This window comes from Rhinolophus ferrumequinum, chromosome 27 (genome assembly GCF_004115265.2).
Source record: "Rhinolophus ferrumequinum isolate MPI-CBG mRhiFer1 chromosome 27, mRhiFer1_v1.p, whole genome shotgun sequence".
Lineage (NCBI taxonomy): Eukaryota > Metazoa > Chordata > Mammalia > Chiroptera > Rhinolophidae > Rhinolophus > Rhinolophus ferrumequinum.
This window is the reverse complement of record NC_046310.1, coordinates 25684258-25711140: the sequence shown is the minus strand read 5'-3', so window position 1 is coordinate 25711140 and position 26883 is coordinate 25684258. Positions and strand designations below refer to the sequence as shown.

Sequence of the window (26883 nt, the reverse complement as noted above, 5' to 3'; positions counted from 1 at the left end):
TTGGCAGAGGGCGGTCCAGAGGGTCAAGCAGCAATTACTTCATTCATTCACCCAGTCATTCACTCATTCCCTCATCAGTCATTTGACAAACACTGAAATGAACTCCAGGTACTCTGAACAGGATATTGAGGTTGGGAAGGGCATGGAAAGATGACATACTAGGTCCCCTCCCTGCAGAGCTTTTGTGACTCCATCACCTGGTGCAACCCCCACCCAGAATGCAGGAGCAGGGCTCTTTCACTCCTAAAGTTGGCTAACTTAGCTTGATGGCCCCCTCCAGATTTATGGCATTCAGGGCCCCTTTTTCCCTCTAAAAAGATTTTTTTTAAGTTCAAGTGTTGCCGTCTGCCTGCCGGGAAGTGTCTGATGCCTTTGGCCTTTGGTTAGTCTTCTCTGACTGCAGAAAGGATTGGATCCCAGCCCTCAGTGAAGGGATGTACTATTGCCTCCAGAGCAGAACTCCTAGCAGCTTCCAAAGCAGACGTTTTCCTACTCTTTCAACTAGTCTCCCGCACTTTCTACCCCCAGAATGCCTCCTAGCCTAAGGGAAGATACAATTCCTCATGCACTCTGTTTGAGAATTTGTATGTGTGCCCTTTGAAAACGGGAGCATCTTTTTCCCCAGAGACCTTCTCTTACTGGGACTCTGCCACAGTAGCTGCGGGAATGTGGTGGAGCCGCAGAGTTAGCACTTAGTGAGCCAGACACGCACTCTTTCATCTGCAGGCTGCCACAGACTTGCCTGGGGTGCCACCTCCCAAGTGGGAATGGAACAGCTTCTAAAGGCAACTCGTTATAACTCTGGCTGCCAATCAAGTCAGGCCCTTGATATGGCCCCAAAGCAAGAGTGGGGTCAGTTCTAACGAATGTTCACCTTAATCGCCCATCCAAAGGCTAAGCTGAGCAACTGGACTTATGGCGCCTGAGGTCAGCCAGTCAGGCCTGACAGAGTTGGAGTCCCTTTTCCTAGTTCCCCAGTTAGCATCTGCGAATTTGTACATTTATCATTCAGTGTCCTCTTTCCAGTAAACTTCTCACACCTCAAAGAAGTCGGAAGTCTCCAAATCACCCAACAGGAAGTATGTATTCTAGTTGAGGAGGGAAAACACAGGAAATTAAAGCGATTTGCCGTGGCTGTCTCATATTATCCAATTGGAAATGGACCAGGAGGGGGGCATAGATGAGAGGAGAGGGACTAACTATTCCTATTGTAGATTTATTATATCCTGTTACTATATAATCTCATCTGGTACAATGCGCACATTAGTATTATAATGTAACATTTTTCAAATAAAAAATCAGAAAACAGAAGAGGAACACTTTAGTAACCCCCCCCGGAGGGGAAATGTGCATAGTAGGTCAGAAGAAGGGCAATCTGGAGTTAAATCTGGAATTCTTGAGCAGTGGTTCTCATTTAGGGACAATTTCACTGCCCTTCCAGGACATATGGCAATGTCTGGAAACATTTTGGGTTGTCATACCTAGGGGGTATTACTAGTATTTAGTGGGTAGAGGCCCGCGACGCTGCTAAACATCCTACAGTGCACAGGAAACCTCCCCCAAAACAATTATCTTCTGCTGAGGAAGTCTGCTGTGCAGTCACCAGACCTGGACCCAAATCTCAGCACTTGTCAATCACTCGCTGTAAGCCTTAGGCACAATTTGAAACCCTCTGAATAATAATACCTAACTCAGATAACTGTTGTAAGGAGTGAACATAATACTATGTTTCTCCTCCAGCACAGTAACCAATACATGTTATTATTATTTCTAGAGTTCTTATACTTAAAACCATTAGACCTGAAGAAAGCTACAGGGCAAAGTGCTTATTTGACCTCAGTGACTTGGTTCCCTGGAGAAAACATGAGCTGGTAACTTCTGGTATTGTTTATATGGAGTCCTAATACAGCTTTGAAAAAATAGGAAATTCTGCCTTGAGTTAGTTATCATTCATATGATGTTTTGTTGCATATTGCTTCACAGTAATTGTAGTTGCCTTGCTTATTTCATCTTTCGAGTGAAAAGACATCATTTTACAAATAAAGACATCTTTTGCAAAGAGGCGGTGATCAATTAGCAAAACAAGAAGTGTAGGTTCACATTCAGATTTCATCAGCTGCTAAATTTGCACAGCCTAGGAGGCTAGAACTAATTCTGGATGTTGTCATCTAAATCTTTAGACTTAGTAAAGAGTGCAAACCAAACTAAGTTGAGTTTGCAATCTCCAAAGAGATCAAGCCTCTTACGGGGAAAAGTGAGTTGGATAATGAGTTATCACGCAGGGAAAATCATTGATCATCCTTGACTTGGTGTTAACAGCTGTTTTATAAAATATCTATCCTCAACCAACAATGTAAAGTTATGAGGAAATATGAAAAGCGCATGTGATATTTGCTCAATAGCATGGGACAGTAATCTGGGAAACATGACCACAGAAGTCCCCCTCATCTGTGGTTTCACTTTCCACAGTTTCAGTGACCCACAGTCAACTGCGGTCTGAAAATATTAAATGGAAAATTCCAGAAATAAACAATTCATAAGTTTGGCATTTCTCGCCATTCTGAGTAGCGTCCTACCCAGGGGGTGGGTCACCCTTCGTCCAGCGTCTCCACACCGTACGTGCTGCCCGCCCAGCCGTTAGTCACTTAGTAGCCGTCTCGGTGATCAGATCCACTGAGCGGTGTCACAGAGCTTGTGTTCCAGTCACTTTGATTTTTCTTACTAATGCCACATTCACATAACTTTTATTACAGTACATTGTTATAATTGTGCTATTTTACTGTTAGTTATTGTCTTAATCTCCTGCTGTGCTTAATTTATAAATCAAACTTTACTATAGATGTGTATGTAGAGGGGAAAACAGTCTATACAGCGTTCGGTAATGTCTGCGGTTTCAGGCATCCACTGGGGGTCTTGGAATGTGTCCACGGAGCTCGACTGCATGCCGAGTCTAGTGTCTTAATTTTATATTTTGTGCCACTGCTTCAAAAAACTAAGACATCTTCCTAAATCCAGAAGGAATGCTTTGAGATAGTTTTTGAAAACCTGTTTTCAAGAATGAGTAGAAGTTCTGCTGCTCTCTTTCAGCAGGTGCTGTTTTTCTACAGAAAGGGAAATTATTGAGTGCTTGTTCTGAGGCTAGCGATCAAAGGAGCTAAAGGAGGGAGCCCTCCCTGGTGGGTGTTTGGTGTTGCTTGGTGGGCAGGCCTGTAGGCCGGCACTGTGAGCCGGGAGGGGCTACTTTTCACAGATGAGCTACAATGCTCCATTACACACTCTCATCCCACCGTGGCAGCATCCGTTCAGTAAAACTTAAAGTTTCTGGATTGTTGTCGCCTAAACATCCTAGGAGCCATGGCAAAGCATGTCACACGACCAGAACTAGAACATTCCCCAGCATTCCTTCCCCCAGAATCTTTATCACAGCCCTGCTTTACTTCCTTTCTAGCCTGACTGGACCTTGCCATCTAATTAGTGATTCTTAGGTAAAGAGACATACAAGTCACGCTGAGATCTATTTTAAAACAAGATTGATTACCACCTATTTAAAAGAGCATAAAAACTTTAGGTCTTAGCTAAACACATTTTTAGGTGATTCTCCTGGGAGAGGACTGATTATTTCACAGAGCTGATGTGAAGAAACTACGCTGTGGAAGAGTAGGACAGGGAAGGGACGCTTTCTGCAAGAGCCTTTCTCTTGTTGCCTACTGATTATGGAATTCTAATTTTCCTGGAACCAGAGGGAAAGGGTCACTGTGGGCCATATCTCTTCCCTAGTGTGACATGTCACAGAATGTCAACAAAGTCCGTGACTCCTGCTGGGTGCAGAGAGCTGACCCTGAATTAAAATGGGCAGAAGGTGATTCCAGCACTGAGGTGTGCAGCGCTTCTTCAGAAGTCTTGGAGCACCTTAAAGCATAGATGAATATTAACGCCAAACCTCACTGATACACCAGAATCACTGCTCCCAATGAGTCAGCATGTCACAGAGCAAAGGACATGGCCGGGCCTAGAGATCGGGGGTCACCAGGACTGCAGGTTACTCCCATGTGGTGAGCCACTGTCAGGGGTCCCTGGTCCTACCTTATTTCATAACAGAGATAAGGAAAGGTTTTTAGCCTGTAAAGCCTCCGACGAAAGACTTCCTCCATTAAAAGAGATGACACATAAATGACAAAGATTAAACATGTAATCATAGCTGAGCCATGATACATGATAAGTATACTTATTTGAATATTTATACTACTTTACAACACAATTAACAGATGCTCATTGTTAAGAATCAGATTTATATGTGTAGGAATGTAAAAAAGAAATATCATCCCCAAATTCCAATTTGCAGAGAAACACATTTCTAACATTTTAGAGTTTTTTCCCCTCTAGAATTCTATTGTGTATTTATTTGTAACTGTCTTTTTTGCTGTTTTTTATTTTTAACTTTTACTTATTTTAAGTGTGTTTTTCCAGGACCCATCAGCTCCAAGCCAAGTAGTTGTTTCAATCTAGTTGTGGAGGGCGCAGCTCACAGTGGCCCATGTGGGGATCAAACCGGCAACCTTGTTGTTAAGAGCACTGCCTCTAACCAACTCAGCTAACCGGCTGCCCCTTTGCTTTAATAATACAACGTATCTTTCCTGTCAATTAATGTACATCATTTTTGATGGCTGCATGCCATTCCATGATAAGGATTTACTATTTTATTTGATCAACACCCTCATGCTGGACTTTAGGTTGTTTTCAGTCTTTTGCTGTTATAACCATTTTTTTCTAGTTAAATCTAAACCTGTACTCTTAATTCTTTCCTTACCTTAAATTTCTGAATATGGATTTGCTATATCAAAGGATATCTGGCTTTAAGACCTTTGATTAAAGTTGCCAAATTGCCTTCCATAACATTTATACCAATTTTTTCTCCCAACAGCAAAATTATGTAAATAATAAAAAATTCATGCAGACAGGGACCATGGGGGAAACAATATGTGTATTGTCCTGTTTTTAGTAGTTGTTGTTTGCTATTTTCCTTACATTATTGTTAGAACTACTTTTTAGAGGATGACCACAAGTATCTAGATTTTATATTATGTTGGTGCAAAAGTAATTGCGGTTTTTGCATTTATTTTTAACCTTTTAAACTGCAGTTACTTTTGCACCAACCTAATATTTTTAACTACTAGGGATCTGCCTTCCCTTAAAACTTGGTTTGATGTGCACAGCTCTTGACCAAGTAGCCCCTCTATATTTTAAAGCCAATGAGGAGACTGAGACTTCAGGGCCCACCCAAGGCGCTTTGGGGTGGGGTGAGGTGGGGAAAGAAAGAGTTATGTAGAAAGAAGGGCTTGGCACACATCTCCCAGGGCTCTGAGGTCTGCAGCTCCCGACTAACTGCCGCACACCAGCTGCTGATTTGAAGCCCTGTGGTACTAAGTGGAAACCCAAGGGCCCTCAGACTATGTGGCTGGAACTATGCACAACCCTAGTGAAAGCCTGGAGTTTTGAAAGTGGAATCTTTCAACCTTTTGCTTTTATCTTCTTTTTGAAGACTACTGATAGAGATATTGGGGTTTTGAATCGGGCAGGACTTTACAAATTGTGAAAGGACACTCTCTCCTTCCAACCACATATTCATACTGTACACTGTGGTGTCCCCTCCTTTGCTAAGGTGTTCTATTATTAGCCTGCAGGGGACGGTCCTTTGTGGGTAGACATTCATGGTGATGGGACCTTCCCTGTGGCTGTCAACAGCATGGAGTGTTCCAGCAGGGATCCATCTCTTAATCTCTGAGACAGACTAGGGAGAGGATGGACAAACTGTCGCCCAACGCCTGTTTTGTCAATAAAGTTTTACTGGGATACAGCCATGCTAGTCTGTTTACAAGTTACCTATGGCTACTTGTGGCTACAGTTGCTTTTGGAAGAGTTCAGTAGTGGCAACAGAGATCTGTAGCCTGCAAAACCGAAAACTTTTACTATCTGGTCCTTTACAGAAAATGAAATGTGCTGACCTCTAACTAGGACCTTCTGACTCAACTTGTGGTCTGCTGAACGACAGCAGCGTCACCCAGGAGCTTGCTGGAAATGCAAACTCTTGAGACCTGCCAGTCCTGTTCACGCAGGATTTGCATTTTAGCAAGCTCTCTAGTTGATCTATACGTACAATAGTCCTGTTACCTGTGGGGGATACTGCGTATCACCATCTGCCTGGTTAGGATTTTATGATCAGATCACCCTGTGAGCTTATTTTCTGTCACTGGATTTGTTGGTTTTATTACAGAACACTTTTTGTCCACATTTGAAATTGTCCCTGAGTTCTTAGATACTCTGTTCTTTTTTCTTTATTCTTTTTCTCTGTGTGTTGCAGTTTCCATAATTTCTATTGACCCTCTTCAAGTTCACTGATTCTTTCCTTGGTTGCATCAAGTCAACTGATTAGCCCCTCTCAGCTTTCCGCTGCATCTTCTCAGCTGTCCTGCCCCTTCCCTAGAAGTAGGAAGCCTCAAATGGTCTGGGCCCTTGACTGTTTTCTGCAAATCCCCCAGAAAGACAGGGTATCTTTCTTTTTTTTACTCCCTCTAGCCACAGGCAATCTTCACCTTGTTTGGGGTGGTGATAAGGAGGGACAGGATTTGCTGTTTGTCCCCAGTGGTTTAAGGTTTTTGTTCTGGAGGGAAGAAGGGTCCTGGTGGGACTTTGTACTCTCCTGTGGTGGCTGTCACTCCCCTCCTTCACCCGAACTTCTGTGGTGCAAATGTTTCCCTTTTTTAATCTAACGGACACCTTAAATTATTGTGTAAAAACTGACCAGGTTTTACTTTTCTCTTTGGCTGCAAAAATGCTTAGAGCCAAATATTTGGTGCAAACATAATAGATGCAATTATGTTATAGATTTTGAGCCTTATTTCTGTCTCCATTTTATGTCCCCACTCTTGTTTTTCTTTTTAAGTTATGCACTCTTGAATTCTATAGACCCTTACAAGCTGCCTTAAATCCGTTTTGAAATAAATAGATTAATCAATAAACAGACAAGTAGCCTAGTTAAATAAAGTTGAAAAGAATAAAAAAATCTCTGGAAAATCTTATTAATATAGTCTCCTCCTCCTGAGCATGCTCAGTCACTATTACAAAAACTGAAGACGGCTTGAAAATGTTCAGATCAAGGAATGAGGACCTTCCCCGTCACTGGAATATAGGACTGCTCCCTTTCCATGCCATACGATAAAGAGACTCCAAAATGACCATGCCTAGTCTACACAGCTGGATCATTAATTCTATTTCACATCCTCCATGGAAACATCACCACATACCACCAGCTTTGGACGGTGATTATTGCCTTTCAAAATGGTTTCCTTTACAAGTATTTGCAGCTTCTCACTGATGATTGTTCATCCCCGACACAGCCCTGCCTATTCACAGGGTGCCATACCTGCAGCTTTTTGGGAGTATGAAGATGCACAGAGGGGGAGTCAGGTTACACTAAAAGCACGGAGACTCTGATGGGGATGTGTCAGGAACCATGAGAGGCTAGAGATTTTAGCCTCTATACATGCTAACAAGTTCACCTGCCACAGCTTCTGGATGCGAGAGAAGACGTGAAACTCCTGGGTCAGAGATGAAGAGCAGTTTATTTCTCACAGCAATAGCCACAGTCAGAGTATCAGCAGGTTTGTGCCAGTTCCTTGAGCCTCAGTCCCACAGGGCGACATGATGAGGGCCAGATGATACCAGCACACACAGTAGGTTACATTCCAGAAGAGGAATCCTAAAGTTGGGGCGCCTGAAGCTTTTACGAAGGGCAGTAAGCATGGGCACTTGGCCCACAGGAAGGCAGCATCTCTGGTTTCCTGGGTCGCTGTCTACACAAACATCCATGAAAGATAGTCCAGAAAAAGAGCAGTCAGTGCCTCATTGGCAAGACTTGCAGAAATTTGAGAGACCCAGAAAATTATCTTCCAACAGGAGGATTAAATGAAAGTTCAAATAGTTCCTCGAGTGATTTCTGCCTTGTGTACATCATGGCTAACCTCCTCAAGACTTCTTGTTTCCATTGGGGTTCACAGGCCTCAGGGCCACCTGCATAAAACAGGCAGGATCCGTGCTGCCTGTCTGTCAGGACTCTTGCTCTTCTGAGGATTCCTGGGTGTCATAATGATGATGGTGGTGGTGAAATGTCTGTGGTGGGGCCCACGGAGAGTATGAATTAAAGCCGTAAGGTTCAGGTGGTTTTCATTCCTGAGTCCATTTGTGTGTCCTCTAGTACATGAAGGATACACCTCCCATAGCTCTCTATAGTATTCGTTAAAACATTCTACTGGATAAGAATTTGTTGGGTTCCTACTGTAACCACAGGCTGTGGGTACATATAAAACAGACCACAGGTGACTGGAGGAAAGGAACAATTTTATAACCAGTCTAATGTATGTTCACCTCATATAAAAAAGTGGAATAAGTACTATATTTTACTATAAATAAATTGATGAGGGAACAGAAAGGAAAAGACTGTTAATTCTGCCTTGGGATTTGGAAGGGGAAATGGGAAAAGAGAATAGAGGAGCAGAATGAGGAAAAGATAATGTTTGAGCTGGGGTCATGAGTGATGAGTAGGAGTTTTATTAGTAAGGAAAGAAAGAAGAAACAAATGTATAGCATTGTTTGAGGTGTTAAAAAATTTATTTAAAACCTAGTTCCTTCTTTCAAAGAGCTTATTATTTGCTGGCAAAATGCCAGGGATTAGCATATTCACATGAAGTAGAGAGACATTGAGAAATATGATGCTATTTCTGATAAAAATGAGGGAACTTGAATTATACATCCTTTAGCATCTGAAACTTACAGAAAACATATTGGATCTGAAGACAGTGGTGAAAGAATGATGATAAAAGAGATTCCAGAAGCCACATTTAAGGAGACATCTAGCTTGAGAGGCTAAGGAAGATTAAATGTTAGCTTCATTTAAATTTCATTGAAGAACAGGAATAGACTGGATATAATCCTTTTTGAAGATTCTTGTAAATTTTCATCATTTTCCCACGTTGTTATATTTATCCAGTCTGCCAGTAAAACCTGGCAGCAGAAACCTTTTAAACATCTCAGTTTGCTTGGCTAAGTTGAAGGGGGTGGAGCAAAAAAGAAATCAGGAAACTGGATGAGAAAAAAGACTCAGAGGACAAAGGTGGCAGTGAAAGGGACTTGAAAAAAGATTAAGAAGTCAGTTGGAAGATCCAAAATGGCGGAGTAGATAAATTCTCTGCTTGCCTCCTCTCATGACCACATTAAATTTACAACTAAATTATAGAACAATCAACCTGGAGAACCATCTGAAGTCTAGCTGAACAGAAGTCCTATAACTACGGATATAAAGAAGAGGCCACATCAAGACTGATAGGAGGGACGGAGACGTGAAACAGGCTGGTCCCACACCTCCGTGTGGTGGTTGAGAATCGTGAGGGTTATCTTGCCATGGAGGTCCCTCCTGAGGAGTGAGGGGCCCCAGCCCCACACCAGGCTCCCCAGTCTGGAGCACCAGTACCAGGAAGAGGAACCCCCACAACATCTGGCTGTGAAAATCAGTTAGGATTCTGACTGTCCAGGTGAGACAGAAGGCGGCGGGAAACCCAGAGATCCTCTTAAAGGGCCTGCAAACAGACTCACTCACTCGCAGACACTCACCCTGAGCTCCGGTAGAGGGATGGTGACTCAGGAGAAGTCAGAAACATACAGGGAGAGACTGAGTTGTGTGGCTTCAGGGCAAGGACTGGAGGGACAGTCACCATTTTCCCTGTATAGAATCCTTCTCTTGTGTAGCTGGTGGGTGGGCACCATTTTTCCTGTGTTGAACCCTCCCCCATAGGCCAAATCTGAATCTGATTGGCCTGGTGAGCTCCACTTACTCTACCCTGTTGACTCAGCTGGGATCCCACCCCACCCAACTTGTGCACTGCTGGAAGCACTTTCTCAGAGAGCAGCAAGCCCTGTCCATGTTGCACTCTTTCTTGAGAAACTGTCAGGGTCCATGGGCTGCAGGCAAACAGTGTCTGGCCTCGGTGTCCTCTGAGACTTTTGCTGAGTAGCTCCAGGCTCAGCACTGGCAACAAACCAGAATCTACATTAACTTGGTGACCACCACTTGTCCCACGCTGGTGACTCCATGAAACCCTGCCTCGTCCAATCATGTACTGCCCAAGGCTCTATCAGTGGCTGAGTCTTACAGGAGCCAGCAAGTAGCATCAGGCCTTGGGGTGTCCTGGGTTTTTTATGGAGTTATCCCAGGCCCGGTCATAGTGGCAGCCAACCTTGGTTTGCAGTGTGGCTTCTTCCACACACCTCCAGGTCCAGCACAGGCAAGACTGTCATTTAAAATCAAAGGAAAGATAAAGTGCTTCCCAGACAAGAGAAAGCTAAAGGAGTTCGTCACCACCAAAGCAGTGTTACAAAGAATGTTAGAGGGACTTCTTTAAGAAAAAGAGAAGGGGAAAAAAGAAAAAAAGTATGAATAATAAAATGGCAATAACTACATATCTATCAACAATTACTTTAAATGTAAGTGGATTAAATGCTCTAATCAAAAGACATAGAGTGGCTGAATGGATAAGAAAACAAGACCCTTACATATGCTGCCTACAAGAGACTCACTTCAGATGGAAATACACACACAGACTCAAAGTAAAGGGATGGAAAAAGATATTTCATGAAAATGGAAAAAAAACTGGAGTAGCAATACTTATACCAGACAAGATAGACTTTAAAACAAAGGCTATAACAAGAGACAAAAAAGGACCCAGTAATCCCACTTCTGACTATTTAGCCAAAGAAACCCAAAACACTACTTCAAAGGAACATGTGCATCCATAAGTTCATTGCAGCATTATTTATAATAGCCAAGATATGGAGGCAGCATTGGTGTCCATCAATGGATGAATAGATAAAGAGGAGGTGGTACATATATACAAATGGAATATTGCTTGGCCAGGGAAGGGAATGGGTTCTTGCCATCTATGGCAACATGGATGGGCCTGGAAGGTGTTGGGCTGAGTAGAGTATGTTAGATAGATGCAATGTGATTTCACTTATATGTGGAGTCTAAAAAGCGAAATAAACAAACAAATGAAATAGAAAGAAACTCATAGATACAGAGAATAGTTTGATGGTTACCAGATGGGAGAGGGGTTGGGAGGGTGAGTGAAAAAGGGTAAGGTATTAAGAAGTACAAATTGGTAGTTACAAAATAGTCACAGGAATGTGAAGTACAACATGGTGAATACAGTCAGTAAGATGGTAATAACTGTATAGTGCCAGGTGGGAACTAGACTAATCGGGGGATCAGTTCTCAAATTATGTAAATGTCTAACCACTATGCTGTACACCTGAAATTAATATAAAATAATATTGAATGTCAACTGTAATTGGAAAATTAAAATGGAGGGGAAAAGAAGTCAGTTTTGGATTGGTCATCATCTCTAGTTATTTTTAGATGGACAAGAGGGCTCATCTACTTACGCACAAGGAATGAGGAACAAAACCAGATGCAAATGACTGGTGCTAATGATGTCTGACAGGTGTAATGAGGAGAGCAGAGGCCATACCCATCACACACAGGAGGGAAGGCAGCATAGAGGAGATGGGAGCTGAGTTGGGTCTCAAAGGATTGGAAGGATTTGGAGAGTGCAAAGGAAGGAGTCCAAACATAAAAGGCAAATGTTCTTCTTTATAATTTGACCATGGAGAGAAAACTCTAAGAGCAAGTCTCATGAAACATGAATGTCACAAAAACATTCTATTATGGTTAGCAGTGGCTGGAGGTGGCCTGATCCTCATGAAAAAGAAGCTGTAGTTGCCGGGTGATAGAGAATGAACAGCCATTGTGCATTGGAAAAGTCAGGGTTCATGCAGCTGAGAGCCAACCCCAAGCTGCCCATTGGAGCACCATCTGAGTTACTCTGTGGTCTCTGGCTGTTCCTCAGGCCAGCCTGATCTTGCTGTGCTCAGTTTTACTTTTCTGCCAATTGAGTCTTCTCAGAGTCTCCATGGATACTCACTCTAATACTCCAGGCAGCCTTAAACATAAAATCCCACTTTACTACGCTCTTCTTATTTACACCTACCAATGGTGTCTTGTAGCTAACAGACTTACAGTGTCTGTTTCTTAATTCAAGCAACTGTATGCATTGCATGCATAAATAACACTGTACTTTGGATGTCTTGACAGCAAGGTCTGCGTCGTTTTTCATCTTTGCACTCCTGGTACCCAGCAGAGCAGCTGGCATCCAGTAGGCCAGAAGGAACATTTATTGGATAAATGAATGGTGTGTTAACACAAAAATGTATTCTGATAGCAATGCCACAAGTAACTATTCCAGTGCAGTCCCTCTTAACTTCATGGGGAACCGTGGGCCAGCGATTCACACAGGAAGGGATGGCCCAGGGAACCATATATAAAATGAGGGGAGAAGGAGTTATGGATTGTTCTGGGCCCCTTACTGAAGAGCTATCCACACTCACTAGCATGGCACTTCCTTTCTCCTTATATGCGATAGTGAATCAAACACAGTCAGCGGACTTCGTGGGATGACAGAAGCTAGCTGCACATATTGGCATGACTTTCCCCAGATGTTAGCACTGCTCTATCTTGTCCAGAGAATAGACTGAGTGTAAGTTTACTAGACTGACATCACTGAAATCTTTAGTGCTACCGAGGCAGTAGAATACAGGGAAAAGGGAAATTTATTTTAGAGATGACAATCCTAAAACTCTACCACTCGTCATGGATTGACCTGGTATTAAATGAGATAATGCATTCTAAGCACTTAAGGCAGTGCCTATCACATAATAAGTGCTCAGTAAAGGAAAGCCGCTATTATTATCATCAATCATCGTGAGTGTCCAGGCCGAGCATGTGTGAAAAAAGAGACTGTTTCAGGGGCTGAAGTTGTGGGGAGCCCTCTCGTAGGATGGCTGAGAAGCAGCGTCTGCCCTACTAATGTACCTGTCACTTGGGGGGGACACTTTATCATGTCACATTGAGTGGGTGCTGGAGAGCTTTATCGCAGCATTGCCTGGACCAACCTTCTGATTGGCTATTGGCTGATATAATAGAAGGATCTGAACTGAAATCAAAAGGTCTAGGTTTGGTTCAGAGCTATGTTTTTGGATAAGTTTCTTCAGTGTCCTCACACTTGAAAGGGGAGCGTGCCTGTTGTACCCATGATGTGCTCAGGTTACTGTGGTCCCCGACCCTCTTTCTGAGGCCACGAGGAACTCTCCCACTTCCCCTCTCCTCCAGAAAACCCAATGCTATATGAGTGACATGGACAAACAGCACTTGTAATGTGATTCCATTTATTGAGTACATATGAAAGAACGTGGGTGAATAGGGGAAAAAAATAAAAACTACACATAATGTATTAGTTTGCTAGGGCTGCTGCCACAAATTAACACAAACTGGGTGGCTTAAAATCACCAAAATGTAATGTTTCACGGCTCTGGAAGTCAGAAGTCAGAGATCAAGGTGGTGTCAGGGCCATGGCGCCCCTGCTTCAGTGGTTCCTTGGGAGTCCTTCTCCCGATGTGTGTGGCTCTGTGCCCAAATTCCTCCCTGTTTATAGGGATTCCAGTCGTACTGGATAAGGGACCACGCTACTCCACCATGACCACCTCTTAACTAATTACATCTGATAGGACCTTACCTCCTAATAGGTCATATTCTGAAGAATTGAGGATTAGGATGCCGGCATATGGATTTTTGTGGGACACAATTCACCCACAGCATGTGACAACATTAATAACTAATCTAGATGAGGAAATGAAACTAGGAAAGAACTGGCAATTGAAGGAAAATTAAGTTACTAACCCAGGCAAGTTAAGCCAGTTGTTTCCTTGAACTCTGAGAAAATACTCAGCCAGATTGAATTGCTTCCCCCTGGCACTAGCAGACTCCAGGCACCCCAGGGTGTGGGGTTCAGATTCCAGTCATGGATCGGGGAGAACGAATACTTTGAGGTGGGGGGCTATGGGGTGTCTGGTGGGCAGCTCTGGACCACTATGGGCACTGAAAACTCTGGGCAAAGAGCAGGAGGAAGGAGGGAGGAGAGACAGGTGGTTTCAAAGGGAGGCTCTTTATCCTTGTCACGTCCCCTGAGGCCTGGTGACAATCACCAAAACTAATTATGTTAAAATATTAGCCATCCAGTGTTACAATAAGAAAGATTGGTGCTGCATTCGGGATGTTCTGATGGTTGAAAGTTCCGAATCAGAGGGAGTTTGGGGAAAAAGCAGTGTGGCTGTTAGTTTTCAGTTGTAAAATTTCTTAGCTGCTCAAGGATGGAGATATGAGATGAGAGCTTAGTAACATATGAATTTTTTAAATGAAAATAGCTTCATTGTTTTTTCTGGTTGTAAAAGAATAATACTCATTGTTTAAAAATTCAGACAATAGAGACAACATTTTGCAAAGAAAAATATGAAAAATCATCTGTATTCTTATAACATATATAATTACATTAATGGTATATACATATCAGGGGTGCCAAAAAAATGTATACACATGACTTGCATGCATGTTTTGTTATCAGTATATATTGAGTATTACAATTTTTTTCCTTTCTCAAAATGTGTATACATTTTTTGGCACTCCCTGTGTATGCCATTTATTTGTATATATTTTTTTAAAATAAATATTTTAATGAGCCATTCTTATATGTGTTTGGTATGATATTTTTCTTTCCACTGAACAATCTATAGTGGAGATTGTCCTGTGTCAATAAATATAGAAATACGTTGCCATTTGAATGCATGTGTGTTTTCAGTTATGTGAATAAAGCATAATTTATTTAATCACTATTCCTGAACATTTAGATTACTTACAAAGGTTTACCATTTTTAAATCTGCAATGTCTATTCGTGCATATACATCTTTGCATGTTTATCCTATTATTCCCTTTAGGATAAAGTCCAATACAAACATTAAAATATGTTAGGGATTTCTTTCTTACCTCTCTCTGAGTATATAAAGCCAGGATCTTGTCTCTAAGAAGCAAGTCTGAGGGTGCCCGTCTTCCCTCTCTGCCCTCCCCACCACTGAAGCTGCATTGGGGGCTCTGGTCAAGTGTATTACATTGAAGTTCACAGCGTGGAAGGTGGTGGAAGACACAGTGAGAGACGAAGGGGTTGGATGACACAGGGGAAAGAGGAAAAAAGTCACATGCTGTAATATAGTTAATTTTAGTTGTCACAGTGAAGAAGTCGGCACTATGTCCCTCAACATAGATCCTGTAGGGGAGGAAGAGATCACTCAGGAACACGTGGCTAGGAAAGGAAAGCCAAGTTGGCTGACTCGGGAGAACATCTCACCACATGCTATTTGCTCACAGTATTTTCTGCTCCCCTCTTGGAAGAGTTGCACTTCTTGCCCCATCTATACCAGGCTGGGCCATGTGACTTGCTTGGGTCACTGCAATGAGAGTGGAAGTGATATTGCCACCACCCAGGAGAAGCTTGAAGGGCCAGTGTGTTTCTGCTGTAGGTCCTTGTCCTCTGCTATGAGGCTAGGACATCTCACATGTGTGGGCTCCTTCAGCCTGAATCCTGAAATGCAGAGGACATGAAGTGAGGCACAGAACACAGGTCACCTGCACTGTGCATTCAGCTGAGCAAGGAGTAAATCTTTGTTGTTGGAAGCTTCTGAGTTGTGAGGGTGTGTTGCTGCAGCATAACTACCGTGTTTCCCCGAAAATAAGACGTAACCAGAAAATAAGCCCTAGTTAGGATCATCAGCCAGACGGACACATTTAGTACGTTATGATGATGTTCCAGAAAAAGATGACATGATTGTATTTGAATAACTGTAGATTGTTGTACATGAAAAAATAAGACACCCCCCTGAACATAAGCCCTAATCCATCTTTTGGAGCAAAACTTAATATAAGACCTGGTCTTATTTTCGGGGAAACATGGTAGCAAAAGCTGTGGGATATAGGTGCACTCTTTCCATCTCACTAACTTGCCTGTCTGCTCTGAGCCTTGCCCTGTTGTTGGTCAGAATAGTTCTGTCTTTTCCTTTGGCTGCAGAAGAATGCAGACACACTTTTTCAACCCATAAGTGTCTTAGACCCATAGTTAGATTGTTCTTTAACTTGACTTTTAAAAAACTCGGAGGCTTTTTTCCATGACCCCCTGAGCTATAGAGAGATAAATGTTCTTTGTCACTCATACAACTTCTGGAGTGCCCATCCTGCAATGTGCATTCAGCTGAGCAAGTAGTAAATCTTTGACTTACAAGGAGTAAAAAAAAAAAAAAAAAAAAAAAGACTGTCTTTTTGATTCCTTGGGTTTCCTTTGAACTTTTCTCTGTTCTGAATCTTTTCCTGGTAGTTTCATTTTGCTTAAAATCTATTTATTCTGCTATGGTAGAAATAAATCCAGCACTTCCTGAGCAAGTTTAAAAGTGATAGTTTGAGATATTTAGTATACACACAAGCATATTCTCCTTATAATATCTCTATGTGGCTAGTGACAAATGAGGTCCATATAATCCTATTTTATAATAAGTTACCCCAAAGTGTAGAAGTGAAATTGCATGACCATTCTGATGTTATACTGTATGTCAGAGGCAAAGAGAAAATAGAACCCTGGTCCTTGCTTCCGATCCTTGGTTCATTTTATAAACTTTCCTATCATATCATCCAAGAAAAAAAATAATTTATTTATTCAACCAATACTTATTGACTCTGCACTAGGAGCTCATACAAAAATGAAGCAAATGGGGCCTCCAGCCTCTAACAATGCACAATTTAGCAGAAGAAGGAGTAAACGCGATGACAGCAATGAGGTGTGGGGTGACGGGGGAGGGAGGCGCATAAAAGAAGCATCTCCTCTGGACTCGGGAGAGGCGAGCAGGCCAGACAGTGTGAGGGAGCGACACTACAGCTGAGGTTTGAATGGTGACTGTGGGCACTGGCAAAGCCAGGGAAGGGCACATCTAACAGCTGAACGGCCATGTAAAGGTGTAGAGGTGTGGCGCAGCCTGACAGGTAGTGCAAAGGTGATTTGTGTCTGAAGGATGGTACCTGCTGGCACCCCTGCCTGTTAACTTCAAGAGGAACTGACAAGTCCAAGTCCCAGGGGTGCAGGAATTTTCGTTATTCTCTGTCTGGCTCCTGCACTTAGGAGCTCTTGAGGGTCATTTGGCAGTAACTGGTCCCCTTGGAATGAGAAGCAACTGTGCACCCGCGGGCATAATGGAGACCTGAGCCAGTTCCTGGCGATATCACCCATCAGTTGTGCCTCTTCTTGTTTTGACCTCAGCACCAAGTCCCAGCCAAAGAAGTTGGGTTGGTGGCTCTGACATATCAATATTGGCAGCTTGAAGATCCCTGTTGACAAGCTGGATGGCTCCCCCTGTATGCCTGGTGGCAGGAGTTACGCAGAACTCCTGAACTGTCAGAATCTGGGGGGTCAGAGTCTGAAGCCGAGTCATGGTTGAGAAGACGCCTCTCACCACCAGCATCTCCACAGAGACTGTGTTTATCCATGTGCAGCGCAAATCGCTAATTATAACGGCTGTCCTTGTGTCTGTTTAGCCTCCTAACCACTACACGTTAGACTTCTTTGTTGGGAGCAAAAGACCCCAACTCTGGCTAACTTGAATAAAAGAGCATTTATTGGAAAAATAACATTTTTTTCCTCACACTCACAGAATCAGAGGGTGCTTTGAGAGTCAGGTTTGAACATACAGCATCGTGTATGCAGGTACCATCCAGAGCACTTCACACATATTAACTCAAACCCACAATGACACTCTAAGATTCCTCCTGCCATTATTCCCTCTCGTATGGTTGAGGAAAACAGGGGCAAGGGGAAATTAAATATTTGACCAAGGTCACAGACAGCGTGAGCCGGATTTGAACCAGGCATTCTGGTCCCAAAGACTTTCACACATGCTACAGTTTGACAATTAAGTTCACGAACTCATCCTAGAAAAAGTGCTACATGCCTCGTTGCTGAATATCATTACGGTCGCCTTCCAAGTACTCCCCTTGGGAAGCTATGCACTGACACCAGCACCTAGTCCGCCCTTCAAAGCAATTTGGAACTCTTTTTCTGGAATGGCCATCATAGTTGTCATCATATTACACTTGATGTCCTGAATGTCATCAAAATGTCTTCCTTTCAATATTTCCTTTATCTTCGGGTAAAGAAAGAAGTCATTGGGGCCAGATCAGGTGAATAGGGAGGGTGTTCCAATACAGTTATTTTTTTACTGGCTAAAAACTCCCTCACAGACAGTGTCGTGTGAGCTGGTGCACTGTCATGATGCAAGAGCCATGAATTGCTGGTGAAAAATTCAGGTAATTTTCATCTAACTTTTTCATGCAGCCTTTTCAGCACTTGCAAATAGTAAACTGGGTTAACTGTTTGTCCAGTTGATACAAATTCATAATGAATAATCCCTCTGATACCAAAAAAGGTTAGCACCATCGTTACAACAAGTTCGTGAACTTACTTGTCCAACCTTGTAGAGCAGGATTGGTGAGGATGGTCTAGTGGCAGGAGTCTGGTCAGGGCACTAGGGAACAAATGTCCATCTCCCTAGATCCCTTGGTCCCTTGGTTCAATTTTGAATTCCAAGGAGCTGGCATCCTACATAGATCAGGGCCTGCCCCTTGTTGGGGTGAAGGCAGTGGTATTGGGGCCCTGATTCCAGTCCCACTAGACTGTACCCAGTAGAGAAAGGCAATCTCTCAAAGCAAAACTGGGGTACTGTTACGAAGCATAACTCGGAAGCCAGTAGCAGGAGAGCAGTGGTTGCTGCACTTGCCTGGAGAAGCCTTCTCTGGGGTCTCGTTAACTCAGACACACCATCAGTAAGTACAATGCCAGCTCCAGACCCAGGGCTTTCCATGCACGTGCTCACTGAAACCTAGAATCCCTTTGGGGCATGTGTCATGACCCCATTTCACAGGTGAGGACACAAAGCTTCGGAGAGAATAGCAACTTGGTCACATAAAATTAGGGTTTGAACTCAGGCCCTGACTCCAAAGCCCAGGGCCAGAGATCATTGGATACTCACCTGGCAGGGCGTCCAAGCACGGGGCGGGCAGGTCAGGGAGGGTCAGCTTACTCTGCTCTTGGGGCCTGAGTTAGTGGGCAGCCGAGCTGTGGCCTGGGCTTCCAGGGAGCAGAGTATCTCACTCACCATCTCCCTGAGTGGCTGGTTCAGAGGAAAATGCTCGTCTGCAGGAAGTTCTGAGTCAAGCCAGCCAATGTGTGGTTATACTACAGTCATTCCCGCCACCTGTCCCTGTTGACAGGATCACATGGCCTCTACCTGAACCTCTCTGTGAGCAAGGAGACTCCCCTTCCCATGGACCACCCTGCATCCCACCCACCTACATTGGAAGGGTCAGAGGAAAGAAGAGGGTCTGGCTCTGTTTTCTCTCTGCTGAGGTGGGAGGGAATCTAAAATTGCCCAGAGGGGTGGAGCTCAGGAGCTCCCGCCAGGTGGGACCCGGAGAGGCCACTGCGTGAGCTGGGAGAACCAGACAGGGCAGGCGGGGAGGTGAGGCCAGACAGGAGCCAGGTTTGGGGCCCTTGGAAATAGAACTAGATGCCAACCACAGCTATGCCCGGGACCCCCACCCGAGGGAGCCCAGCCTCTTCCCTGACTTTCTGCTGCACCAGAGCCCATGGCACTGTATTCAGTGAGCTGAGAAAACACTGCTGAGTCTGTTCCATGAGGCCAGTGCTGGGACACAAGGATGGGTTAACCTCACTACCAGTCCTGGTCCAGGGAAGGATGCAGGGAAGTGGACAAGTAACTACATCACAGGACCACGGCGGTCAGGGCTGTAACTGGGGGTGAGCAAGGCCATGGGAGGACAGAGAACGGGTCCCATACACTCACGGAGCCTGGAAAGACTTCTTGGAGAGGGAGTGTAGCTGCTTACATGTCCCCCACCTCAGTCTCGCCTCACATACCCTCCCAGTGTAATAGTGTGAAGTGGTGACTTCTACTCAGAAATATATATGTGGTCTTTGTCCAGGTTCCTGGGATGGAATCCATGGACTATCCTTAGTAATGAGAGTAGTAAAGCTGTCATGTTATGTTAATGAGGTGACTTTGGGACAGCCCCCATGTCACCTAAAGATAGGGGTTGGTTACCTGGAGAACCAACCATGTGATCAGAGCATTAGAACTTTCAGACCCACACCCCAACTTCTGGGGAGGGGAGAAGGGTGGGAAGTTGAATCAGTCACCACCGGCCAATGATTTCATCACTCCTGCCTCTGTAATGAGGTCTCCATAAAACCCCACAGGACTGGGTTTGGGAGAGCTTCCAGGTCAGTGGACACGTGGACATTCAGGGAGACTGACCCGCCCAGAGAGGGCATGGGAGCTCTGCACCCCTTCCCACACCTTGCTCTGTGCATCTCTCCCATCTGCTGTTCCTGAGTTCCGTCCTCTTATAATACCCCGGGATCTGGTTGGTAAATAAACTGTTCCGAGTTCCGTGAGCCACTGTAGCAAATCAATCCAGCACAAGGAGGAGGTCGTGGGAACCTCCACTCTATAGTCATCGATAGCTGGTAGGTCAGAGGCACAGGTGACAACCTGCATTGTGATTGGCGTCTGCAGGGATGCAGCTGATCTCGGAGGACTGAGTCCTTAACCCGTGGGATGTGACACTACCTCCAGGTAGTGTCAGAGTTGAGCTGAATCGTAGGACACCCAGGTGGTGTTGGAGAATTGCTTGGAGTGGGGAAAACCTCACAATTAGAATTGGAGGCAGAATCATAAACAGAAAGATCTTTTTGAGAGCAGTGTTCTGTGACTGTGTCACTAATCCCTTCCACTCCTCACTTGCATTAGGACCCAGGTCCAATGGGGGCGGAGTTGACATACAGCCTCTATCTTATTCCTGTTGGATGCACTCTCAGCTCTCCCGTGGGGCCGTTAGACCTCACTGCTGTGCAGGCACAGAGCCCAGGCTGAAGGGAATGTCACTTTGACACATACTGGAAGTTGCTATGGCAGTTCCCTAGGCAGCTGCACATTTGAAACTTTAACGGAATGGAGAATGAAGCTCAGGTCTGACAGCATCCCTACTGGTAAACAGGCAGCTGCCAGGGACAGAGAGCTGCTGGACAGGAAGATGTGGCCAGGAGCTGAGGGACTGTCCCCGCGCACCAGCTCTGCCTCTGAGGAATTGGGGTGGAAAATCAGGTTTTCTCCTTCCTCCATCTAGGGTGAGTATCTGAAAGGCAGCACCATGCTAAGAGCATCGGTTTGGGGTTCGGAAAAACCTGGCTTTGAGTTGAGTCCTGGCTCCACCGCTTTCTAGCTATGTGATCTGGATCAAACTACTTCACCTCTCTGAGCTGCAGTCTTGTGTTCTGTATAATGGGGATAATAATAGCACCTCCCTGATAGATTGTGAGGAATCAACTAAATTGCATGTGTAAAGGCTCAGTGCTTAGTGAACACTGTCTGTTATTACGGCTCTGGCTATCCCTCCGATGTTCCCAGCGTCAGACAGCTGTGCCACTGCAAGACAGGGCAGGCCACCCGCACCAGCCTGTGGCCAGGCAGCCGGTTTTCCAGAACTGCACCTTTCTCAGCAAGACCCGCCCTTCTGGCCTCAGAGGTGGGTCTCTGTTGGAGTAGATGTCAGTTCCGTGGGTGGGTCTTGTCCTGATCCCTGCCTCGTGCCCTCAGAAAGCAGAGGATCCAGGTGAGAACTTCCATCAGACATAGTTTCTGGTCACTGCTGTGTGCCAGGCACCCGGCTCCAGGCTGGGAACATGACACTGAACACACCCACCAGGACCTCATCAAGCACACAGGTGTCTAAGGTAGCAGACGTTGACACTGCAGTGACCACATGTGAAATGAGGTTACAAAGGATAAATTCAATCGCCAGGTGTGGCAAGCTGACTAGTGACCTCCAAGGATGTCCATGTCCCAACCCTCAGCTCTGGGACTAGGTCACGGTGCATGGCCCAAGGGACTTTGCAGATGTGATTAAATTAAGGGTCTTGAGATGAGGAGATAATCCTGGATTATTACTCAGCTGAATCCAATGTCATCTCAAGGGGTCTTCTAAGAAGGAGCCAGGAAGGCCAAGGTCAGTAGTAGGAGATGGAAAGACAGAAACAAGAGGTTGAGTGATGCAAGGAGCCAAGGAATGTGGACGCCTTTAGAAGCTGGAAGGGACAGGACACGGATTCTGCCTCAGATCCCCTGGAAGGAACCAGCCCTGCTGACATCTAGCTTTTAGCCAGTAGGCTCGTTTGGGACTGCTGACCTCCAGATCGCTAGGAGAATGAGCCCGCGTTGTTTTAGGTCACTAAGTTCACGGTAACTTGTTAGAGCAGCAACTGGACAAATACACCATAGAACTCACAGCAGGGGGACTCAACAAGTCTGAGGGACCAAGGAAAGGTACATCCTCTCAGTATTTTCTTGTTTTGCACCAGCCCTGGGTGGGGGCAGTAAGAGAGGGGGATCCTCACAGATAACAATCCTGCAGGGTTCACAGAGTCATGGCTGCAGCCTCCACCTGGAGGTTCTGGGGTCGGAGGCGGCGTCCATGCACTGCACGGGCATCTGGGAGCCCCATTCACGTCCCCCATGTCCTCCTTACTGGCTCAGGTTGCAGATCCTCTGAGCTGTTTTGCCTCAGGGTCCCCCCCAAATCTGGGCCACATCCACTGGACAAAGAAGCTGCCCAGGTCACCCCTGGATCATAGTTCTTCCACCAAAGGCCTTTTCTCCTTCTGGGAGGTGGTCCCCTCAACCTAGGACCACAGTCTAACGTGGAAGAGACCTGCTATCCAAAAATGACCCCCTCACAGCAAATACTGACCTGCTCTTTGCCCAGGTGACTTCTCCCCAAGGGGCTGCCCCATCTTCACACCCAGGGACAGTCTCCATGGCCTGGCTCCTTGGGGGTGGGGGCTAGATTCTGGGAACTGAACTGGGAGAGGGGACTCTGTGGGGCTGCGGGATCCAGAAGGTCTGGCTGCTGCTCCCTCAGGGAGGGTCTGTCCCAGTCCCCATTTCAGGACCGTGTGCGGGCCCGATCCCCTCCCGCTCAGGGTCTCCCTGTGCCCCTCGCCCTGCTGCCATCCCGTGGGTTGTCCCAGTGAGGGGACGGCTTCTGTGTTCTCCAGTCTCCAGCTCTATCACGGCATCTGCTTCCTTAGTAAGGACAACTGAGGCCCAGTACCGCATCTCTGCCGACGAGGGCAGTTCTACTCAGTATGGTTACTGGGCTCTAGGAGCCTGTGGCTGGCAGTTCAGAGACTGGAACACAAAGCCGCTGTCTGCCGGCTGCTCTGGCGTGGGGTTTCCCAGCACTGGGCAGGTTGCTCACGAAGGGAGAGGGCAGGACCAGATGGAGGAACCCTCTGGACTTCAAGCAGAGGCAGTGAGTGGAAGCACATCAGAAATCCCACCGAGGATGAACAAATTGGGCTGGATCAGTGGAGGCAGTTAACTAGAAATAGTTAATGCCCAGAAGTCGTGAAAAGCATCTCAATCAACAGGGTAGGGCCAGACTGCCAGAGCCCAGTACCATGTGGGGCTCTGTGCCCCCAAAGCGGTAGGGTCAGCGTGGCCACATGGCCATTTTAATTATGCCCAGCGTGTGAGAGGATTGAGACCTGAATCACTTGGGGGAGTGAGTCAGACAAAATCGAGAACAAAATGCATGCACCAACACAGACATTTGTGGAGGACTTTCTGCATATAAGGCCCTGTTGCCGTCCCAGACGCACGACACAAGCTTGCAGGGCACTGGTGGTGTGGGACTGGCCAACAGGACCGGAGAGCTGAGGCACCTCCCCAGGCAGTGCAGTACATCCTAGGAGGGTTCAAAGCACACGCTCCATTCGGTGAGGGGAGCAAAAGCTTCAGGAGGAGGTGGCGTTTGGAAGGGTCTTAGTAGATGGAGTGAAAGTTCACAGGTGACAGTCAGAGCAGGAGTGGGAGAGCATACAAGGCCGAGGGGACTGCAGGGGCCACGGCAGGGGGGAGGAAAGCCAGGGGTGGCCGCGTCCAGTTTGACCAAAGGGTGGAAACCACAAGGACAGCACTGGGAGGTAAGCTGGCGAGGGCCGTGGATGCTGAGCTAAGGGGAACGGTGCACGTTGGTGAGTGGGGAGATGACGGTCAGAGCCATCTCTGGGACAGCGGTCGGGGGTTATTTGGCTGTTCAGCACTTAATTTTCTGGAGTGACTTTTAGTGGTGATCTTCATTAAGTAATAGGACATTGCCTCTGCCAATGCACATGGGCAGCACTGAACTCCAAACCCCACCAGTTGATGGAGCTGATAGTTCTACTGGGGGCTTTGCCTGTTTTTCACTTGGCAGTGTGTTCCCCAAACATTAGTAGATGGTGTTGGCTGCATTCAAACAGATATTAGATTTACCTGGTCTCATTCCTCCACATCCTTCAAGCCTATGGCTAGTAGTTTCCTTGAGAGGGGCACCTAGTTTCTAGGCTTTTTATAGTCAAATAAGAATGGCCTCTAATTAGCTCTATGATCTTAGGTAACGTCACAGAAAGAAGCATCTAACGAATGTCTACTCTGCATCAGGCATGGTGCCCATACTTGGTCACAGACCATTTAATAGTAAAATACTAATATATTTGTGTATTCCTTTATAGTTAAATTTTACCAGAAGCTCAGTTTCTTCGTGTGTAAAGGGAGAGGTTGGGCTGAACCATGTCTAGTCCCTTCGTGTCTCACTGTATGCACGTCTATCAGGGAATCCTGATGTTAGAGAACAAGGACCAAGGTTGGAAGGAGGCAACTTAGGGGCTTTTCCACAGAGACCATGGAAAACATAAGAATTCTCTCTGAAGCTGTATGAACTGAAAATATAAATAGGCCCTAGTTAGGTAACTTAGAAAAGTTCATGTCTCAGTCCATTTGGGCTGCTGTAGCAAAATACCGTAGACTGAGTGGCTTAAAACACAGAGATTTATTTCTCACAGTTCTGGAGGCTGGAAGACCAAGATCAAGGTGCCGGCTGACTCCGCTCCTCGTGAGGGCTCTTTTCCTGCCTTGCAGACGGCTGCCTTCTCTCTGTACCCTCACATGGCCTTTCCTCCCTGTGTGACTGCTCTGTGCCTCTCGTAAGGGCACCAAGGGGGCTCCACGCTCATGACCGAATTACCTCCCAAAGGGCCAACCTCCAACTATCATTGAATTGGGAGTTAAGGCTTCAGCATACAGATTTGGGGGGACGCAAACATTGTCTATAACATTTCACATAGGACAGACCCAGATTGAGCAACTACAGAGGATTTGGGGCATGCCTGACTTACCTAACTAAGCATAACTGTAAGAACTCTTATGAGGTAGGGACTATTGTCATTCCCATCTTACAGGCGAGGGCACTACAGAACAAAGAGATGACAGATTTTCCCGAGACACACAGCTGACAAGTGACAGAGCCAGGACTCACATCCTGGTCGCCCAGGGCCCTCGTGGTTAGTGTATTGTAACACACGGTCAGGCCACGTGGAATGGGCGGAGAAGGCAGGAAACCGCCCTGTGCCACGAAAGCTACTCCTTGGGGCTGCGGGTGAAGACATGACGCTGGGCAGGCAGGGAGGTGGTTTGACCCAGTATGGATATACTTGTACTTTTCAGCTGTCCATCTAAGCTCAGAAAACACAGGAATGTAATTCTAACCTTAAAGAAACAGGAAGACTAAAATGCAACTTTTTGATTCAGGTTAAAATCCACTCAATCATAAAATGTTTTTTTCATGTTCTGCCTGAATATTTTCTTTCTTTCCAAAAGTTTGGTGTAAACAACATCCACAGAAACGAAACAATCCATTCACATTTCTCAGACTGCAGGCTCTTCTCTCAGACTAGAGCAGGACGATTTTCAGTGTCCTCTGCTAGCATTTTAATAGTCCCCGTGAGAAAGAAGTGCATGTGTCAAAACACTGAAGCCAAATAAGCATGCCATACTTGCCGATGAGCACCACTGGGCCCTGGGTGTGGGGGCGGGGTGCACTGGAGGGGGCGCGGGAGCCTCTGCAGACAGCATTCAGAAGCAGAGCGAAAGGTCCGGCAGCAAATCTGGTGAGCCTGGGAGCAGTGTCTACTGAGCTGTGAAATGATTCCCCTTTCAGCCAGGCTTTTGCCTGAGGTCACTGATCTCCTTCAAAATCACTCTCTTCTGGGCTCCTTGCCAGGCTCCTTGCTCTACTTACCATGCGGGAAGCAGGTCAGCAAGCCTGGGATGGGCTGGGCGCTGGGAGGCTGGTGCTGGCTCCCAGGGACAGCAGAGGGGATAGGACCCTTCCTAATGTGGCCTCTCGGGGCCTCTGGCCAGCAAAGGCCACTAATAGTGGTGGTGGGTGTGCTGGGGTCTGCCCCACCTCAGCACGCATCTCACACAAGCAACCACTCTGCTTTCTAGTTAGCCAGGGAGCAGTGTTGGAGCCCCAGTTTATGCCAGCACCACTGGCTAGAAATGCAAATAGAAGACCAAGTCCCCACCATCGAGGACTGAACAGGTCCTCAGGGAGGGAGCTGGTGCAGCCTCAGCGGGAAGTGTGCTAGAGAGGGAGGTGCAACTCTTTTCTGGACGCTGACAAACTTCTATTGACGACCCCCATTGTTAAAGTCTCACTTGGGGCCTGTGAACGGTGTGAGCATGTCAGTCTCCTTCCAACGCAGTTATCTGGGGACAGATGAGCTGTCCTAGGAGGTACACCCCTGGAAGGACAGGTGCAAAGATCTGGGCTGTGGTGGTTGAAACTTAACCTATTAAATGAAATAAAAATCCAACACCCCCCCCGGCTGCATTAGTCACCCTTCAAGTGTTCAGTCGCCTCCTATGGCTGGTGGCTGCCACGCTGGACAGAG

General features: G+C 45.9%; 1 protein-coding gene across 3 annotated transcripts in view; it reads left to right on the top strand.

The window, feature by feature from the left end:
* Positions 1-26883, top strand: part of TRIM67 (tripartite motif containing 67) — a 46668-nt gene that overhangs the window by 1121 nt on the left and 18664 nt on the right. The gene's annotated exons all lie outside the window — the stretch shown is intronic.